A 7,424-nucleotide genomic window follows, 5' to 3' on the forward strand; every position below is an offset into this window, starting at 1 on the left:
TATATATATATATATACATATATATATATATATACACACATATGCATAACAATGCCACATTATATAATCTGCACTTAAAAAAAACAAAAAAAAAAACTTTAATGGTCAAAAATGCAAACAAAATTACATTTTCAAGAAATTGTTAAGAAATACCAATTGTTAAGTACCATGAATTATTGTGAAGAAAGAACACTTTCCTTTGAAAGATCATTTTGATGACTGACATATGTTGTACCAGGGGACCAGCTAGCAACATCATAATATTTCTGCAATGATGTGAAAATATGTATTCATGACAGTAAAACGTCAACATCTGTCATGTTAAGTTCATACTGTAGGATAAAAATCTCAACTTTTACATTATTAGCTGCTGAGGATGAGCTGATGGGAGCCATGAAAGAAAATGAGATAAGGGAGACAGAACTGTCAATAACATTTACATTTCAAAGATATCACTTGTGATTACTTGTCATTTCGAGGGGAGGGTTTTTGATTTCATGACATTTCCATGGTGCTGTTAAGATGTTGATAATAGATGTAAACAAGGTGTAGATAAAATATGGAAAAGATTTAAAAAAAAATGAATATATGTGATGTTAATGTGTTCAATGTGATGCTATATGTAATATCTGAACTGTCTCGTGTGTGTATGTGTGTGTGTGTGTGTGTGTGTGTGTGTGTGTGTGTGTGTGTGTGTGTGTGTGTGTGTGTTTTTGAGAAAAATGTAGAATGGAGTGTATTGACAATCTGAAATAGCACAAAGTTTCCTGTGAGGGGTAGGTTTAGGGGTAGGGTTGGTGTAGGGCAACAGAATATACAGTCTGTACAGTATAAAAACCATTACGCCTATGGGTTGTACCCACTTTTCACAAAAACAAACCTGTGTGTGTGTGTGTGTGTGTGTGTGTGTGTGTGTGTGTGCATGGATGAATGCACTCTGGCTGGCTGGGTGTGTGTCTGTGTGTGTGTGTTCATGCATGCAGGGGTGCATGCTGTGGATCACTGGATTCAGTGTCTTCTTGTTCTGTGCAACTTTGATCCTAGTAAACTATACATCCTCTTCCACAACAGAACCTCTGCTGTGGCATAAATCAAACAAAAGCACTGCACAAACACATGCCATACGATGCATCTTAACTCCGGTCACATTCATGAATGCATTCAATTGTGAAAGCAATCCATCATATTTAAGTCTGTATATTATTTAGAGTGTGTTTGTGTGTTGCTTTTATAAGCTGATCTGAAACTCAATGTCTTTTAATGCTTAAGAATCTGAGCATGAGAATTCAGCTCTTAGATTAGCTTCAAAGCACAGCGCTCCCTTTTGACATTGATCGACCTGCCAGCCAACCAGATCAATATATCGACAGTGAAGTACAGTGAAGGTCCACAAGAGCAGGTTCCCCATTTCTTCACTTTCTGTGTTTTTTTGTTGTTGTGTGGTTAGTGTGTGGCCGTATGTCTTCACCTGTGAACAAAAACACAGTATACACTTCACATCAGTCATAAACGTGTAATGACAGAATGATTTTGATATTATAAAAACATGTGCGTGATGGCTTAATCCTGACTATTTTAATTGGTGTGTGTTTTACACTTCCAAGTAACATTTTGTATACATACAGTATAACATTTCCCAAGCAAGTTATTGGCATTCATTACACTATTATTATAGGTGCTTTTCAGTGAAAAACAGGTCTATTTAGTTATTTGTTTGGCTCAGAGGAACAAAATGCATAGGTTTCTTTTGATGGATCAATGCTGATCAAAATGTGATGACGTCACCACGTTCACTACGGAGCCTGTAATAATTTTAAATAATCCAGTATTATATAATAATACCTTTGTTACAGAGCATTGGTAATAATAATCATAATAATAATAATAACAACAATAATAATATTACAAAATAAAAAATATAAAAATGACATTTGACCTAAAATCAGGGCCATCGTTAGTGGGGTGAAAAGTGGTGACGATTATAGGGGCCCACGGCTGTGGGGGGGCCCTTTCGACTGGCCAAGATCTGCATGAAATACGTTCAGGACTGTTAATGGGCAACTGCTGCGTGTTGTCACGAAAGCTGATCATTGGCACGTGCTTTTAAGCCTTGTCAATTAAAACATTCAAGAGATTTTAAAGAATTCCAACTCAAGTAGATGTGAAATAGCTCAACTAAGTACTTGCGCGCTGTGTTCGGTGCGCACACTGAGAGCGCGTCTCAGGATGCTTTCACACCTGTAGATCGATTGCTCTGTTCCGAAACGGATTAAAAATATTAAAATGTTGCTTTTTATTCTTGGTGCGGTTCGCTTTCAAATGGCGCAATCTCTCTCTCTCTCTCTCTCTCTCTCTCTCTCTCTCTCTATATATATATATATAGTATGTATATTCAAATCATTAATGTAAATTAAAAATAGATTTTAATATTGATTATACTGATAATTTAAAATATATTAAAAATATTTGAAAGCTACATGGTAATGTCTTAATGTATTATTTAACACACACACACTAATCAAATGATCATTTCAATTTATTATAATTCTTTAAATTACTTATACTTTAAAACATTGTAGTCCTCGAATATTTTTTTTAATTAAGTCAATATCGAAAAAAGAGTTCTGAAAGATCACTGAGTTCTGCAAAAACTCCCTTTATAATCAAAGAAGCTAAACTTCATAAAGAATTGCTTATTTGCATTGTGTCTGCACTTTCTGTCGAAATAACAAGAGGATTTAAAGGATGTCACAAAAGGCACAGAAAGAAATAAACCAAGTCATTTATCCATGCACAGTACTTTCAGTCGCACTTCAGTGACAGAAGCCAACTGTTTTGTATTACAGTGAGGAGTACTTAGTTGATCGCTTCAACAATAGAAGCAGTTTGCAGCTGGCCTTGCTGGCCTTGTATCTGCACTTGCTGCAATGTATAATTAGATCCAGATGATGTCAATCTAATGGAGTAAAGCACTATCTTCTCTAATTACCTCAGAAACACCCCTCTTCCCAACACTACATGTTCTGCCATCAGCTGTGGGATGTTTAAAGCTGAAATGGACAGAGTTATTGTTTTTGATCATGGGTAAATAAGCAGTGCAGAAGATGAGGTTCATAAAAGGGCACATTCAAATCAAAAGTGAGCAATGAAAGGGCAGTGCAGGTTTATGCCTATGATAAAGCCATAAAAGCAAGCTTTATATTTTCATTTTAATTGCTCTACCTTGACATAGACTCAGCATTCAACAGTATGTCGAATGCTCCTTTTATCTAAACCCAACATGACCGGCTTGTGAAATTAGTCACCTGGCGGCTTAGAAGCTGACACATGCAAATAACCTCATAGCTATTTACATGAAAATAAGCCACTTCAGCTAGAGTGTTGATCTTTATTTCCCTTCCAATCAAACAGATCCAAAATCTCTGTCCACGCCTCACCGCCTCATTCTTCTCCTTCCGTCTTTACACAATGCAAAGCAGGACACCGAATGAAGAGAGAGAATTTTTGTGAATGTCATTCAGGTATGACAATTCTGTGTTCCTCCCAGATGTCCACCTGTTCTTCATTATCTCTCTTTCATTGTTTTTCCTCTCGTTTAACGACACACTCCAATCCCACACACCTGCTGAGATGCTAAATTTAGACGCCTTTTTTCCCCGTCTTCTGTGGCGACCCCTGTGATGTCTCTTACTTAATGGATTCTGTTTGATGGTTAATCACAAACTCATCAGTAGGATTAAATCCATGTAGATGTTGTTTCTCAGAAATACTATAACAAATGCATAAGGCTTGATGGCTTAACATAAAAGTTCACTACTTAGCCAGGAGAAAGAATGCAAATGTATACTACCGTTACTACAGTCTTCAGTGTCCCACGATTCTTCAATAAATGTCTATAATATGCTCATATATTGTGTATGTGATGGAACCTGAATATCAAAAGACTTGTTTGTTTTTATGGTTTATGGGGACTCTCCATAGGCGTAGGGCTGGACGATATGGCCAAAATTGATATCATGATATATTTCTTCATTTCGGTCGACGTTTTATTTTAATATAATCGATATGAACACTATTTATCTGAAATAGAAATCTTTTGTAACATTATAAATGCCTTTATCATCATACAAAATGATGTCTTCATTTGTCACAAAAACGCGCACGCACACACACACACACACACACACACACACACATATTAAGCAGATCAACTGCTTTCAATGAATTAATGAATGAACATTTCAACTATAGTGTGAAATGTTCCATTTTTGTTTGAAGGGATATTTCACCCCAAAAAATAACTGTTTTTGTCCGTGCAATGAAGTCAATGGGGCACTCACTTTCATCAATATGGAAAAAAAAGAGAGAGAATATTTTCATTTTTATATATATATATATATATATATATATATATATTATTTTGCATTTCACCGATGAAAACAAGTCATATAGGTTTGGAATAATATGAGGGTGTGTAATTGACTACATAACTTTAATTTTGTTACTTTTTTATCAATTAAATTATTAATGCCAAATAATCGGTGTAAAACCCCTCTACTGCTGGTTTTAAGTTGTTGTTTTTTTGTCAAATTTTGAGAAGTACAGAAATTATTCCACTGTTGTTTTGCTCTGGTTAAAATACCAGCAGACATTCAGCATCATGGATAGAGCAGATACATGGATGGGAAGAAGAAGCCAGCCAGAGAACATTGCTGATGGCACACAGGCAGGCAAACAAGATGATGCAAGTGTAAGTTCAGGGTAAAAGCATTCACACTTGTCTCCTTCTGGAGTGGAGGAGGAATTAACTGAGGAATCTCTCATCATGAGTAGGAGTGAAATGTCAGACTTTTGCGTTTAAAGTTCTGTCTAACAACCTGACTTAAATTGCATCAGAGAGAGGCATTTCAAACATCAAACACCCTATTATGTCTTTTCTCAGTAATGTAATGAGACATTGACACGACACTATTGCTTCTCATACCATACAATCAAACACAATATTAGATTAGTAGGGCTGCACAGTTAATCAAATTCAAATAAAATTATGGCATAGTGAGATTATAAAAGCACAAAAGGTAAAGCATATAAAGCAAAAAAGGTACGATTAAAAATAAAACCTGTCAATTAGACAAGGGAAAAAACAGGTATAACACTAGACATTCTCAGCCCCCCACTTTTGAAATGATGGCTACGCCCCTGTTCTCATACCATACAATCAAACACAATATTAGATTAGTAGGGCTGCACAGTTAATCAAATTCAAATAAAATTATGGCATAGTGAGATTATAAAAGCACAAAAGGCTTTGATTTAATAAAAATAACAAAAATATTTTTTCTAAAAAATAATATTAAAATATTATTAATTATTAAATGGTCACTTTTGATCAATTTAATACATCTCTGCTGAATAAAAGATAAAAAATTGTAAAAAATAAATAAAATACTGACCCCAAACTACTGTACCTTTTCTCAATAAGATTTATTTTAACATTACCACTACAGGAAAAGCCTTTTAGGAAATAGCTATTTCATTCATCTAGCCCAAGGGGTGGAAACGAAACCTAGATGGGGCGATGCAAGGAATGACAAACCAATCTATCTCCCAGTGGAATAAAACTAACAAGGTTCAATTTATGGCACTATAAAGTAGCAGAGAATGAATGTATGTTCCTGCACCCTTAGGGGGGATAAAGCTTAAGACCATACTTTTGCCTTTATGACGGCACGTCTTAGGGAAGACTCTCAGGGTAAGACTTTGTGCCTCTTACAGAACTAAGCACCATGGAAGTTCAGGTGATCTTACAGAGGGCAAGACCAAATTACTTCACAGCTCAAGGCTTAAAGGCAAAGTGTATTTTTTTTTTTTTCTCGATTTTAAAATATATATTTTTTATATATACCAGAGAAATGTGCAGAGACATTCTGTTCAGTGCAATTTCTAAAAAATCTCCCCAGCAGGGTACCTGTTTATAATTTAAATAAATAAATACAATTATTACACTGGAAAAAAAATGGTGTAGAAACTATTTTCTCGAACGACTGAAATATTTTCTTGTAAAACATACTCCATTAAATCATTGTTTTATGTACTACTTTGAAAAATATCATTATTATAATTTCTCTTTTTTTTTTACAGTGGGCATAGAAAGTATCTAATTTACATATTAGGATATAGAAAATATATAATAGGATATATATACAATTCTAAAATACCATGTGCTAAGATCTAGTAAGTAATTTACATCTACACATCGACATCTTTTCTCCAATAAAAAAAACCAAAACTCTTGATTCTTTATTCTGAGTTATACTGTACATTTCCAACTGCATACCTCATCTATTGAGTGCTGCAGTTTTAAGAATTTTATAAAAATATGAATCTTCAGTAAATTATGTCTTTAAACTATATTTTGGTTTCTGAACTGGTCTTCACACCTAAATCATTTCAGTTGTTTGATTCAAGCATCCAAACACCTAAAATGTAGGTACAGGGTGTAGACCAGCACCAGTCAGTTCTCTGGATTAGGTCAGCATGTAAGGTGGCCGCACGCACACACACACACACACACACACACACACACACACACACATTTGCATTTGAGTTCTTAAATTTCAGGCGAAAGTCAGTATTTTCAAGGCACCTTTGGTGGAAAAAGCACTGCTAGTCACTGCCAAACAGCAAGCAAACAGCTGTTTGTGTATAACTATGGTGAAATTGCCCTGCATGTCCCTGAATCACATGTAAGCACAAACACAAATACTGGATTTCATTGCATTTGCCACTGTGCATGGTAATCACATTTGTTATTGCAAGGACAAACACATATGCTCAAACACCCACACACTTGTATATGCATAGTTCATTACACACATACTGTATTTGTATAGTGTATATGTCTATATTAGTGAGATCTGGGCTGGTAACCAAAAAGCTGTGAGCCTGAATTATTCATTATTACTGACTATTAGAGGTTGTTAGAACTATGAGCACAAAGGTATGATAAAGTTGTTTGCTTTTTAATAGTCCCTGAATCACCTAATAATCATCTAATTATCATAAACCAAAGCCTAAACTCAGGTGTATTTGGAAACCCGTATGGAATTAACAGATGTGCTTAAGCTAAGAGTAAAAGCCTAAGTGTAATTTCATTCAATCTCTCTTAAGTGCTTAAAATCATATATAATAATTTGATGTTATTCTGTTGCCTACAGGTGGGGGAAGAAAAAAAAACCTTTGTAATTTATTAACAGGGTTAGCTGACTAACTAGTTACTATTTCAGCCGACTAAGTGACTGCATGTATTCCGGATGCATTCACGAAAGTTAACATTGCTCAACCACAGATGCAGAAGAAGAAAAAAACACTTTTGAGTGGAAACAAGATATAAACCCTTTTCATTTGCATTATATATATATATA

The 7,424-nt window shown here is 34.9% G+C and overlaps 1 protein-coding gene across 1 annotated transcript in view; it reads right to left on the reverse strand.

The window, feature by feature from the left end:
* The window catches only part of LOC107565484 (zeta-sarcoglycan), a gene marked incomplete at its 5' end in the record, with an annotated part of 74,326 nt that overhangs the window by 56,091 nt on the left and 10,811 nt on the right, over positions 1–7,424 (reverse strand). The gene's annotated exons all lie outside the window — the stretch shown is intronic.

This window comes from Sinocyclocheilus grahami, unplaced genomic scaffold, assembly GCF_001515645.1.
Source record: "Sinocyclocheilus grahami isolate Dianchi unplaced genomic scaffold, SAMN03320097.WGS_v1.1 scaffold1004.1, whole genome shotgun sequence".
In the NCBI taxonomy this organism is placed as follows: domain Eukaryota; kingdom Metazoa; phylum Chordata; class Actinopteri; order Cypriniformes; family Cyprinidae; genus Sinocyclocheilus; species Sinocyclocheilus grahami.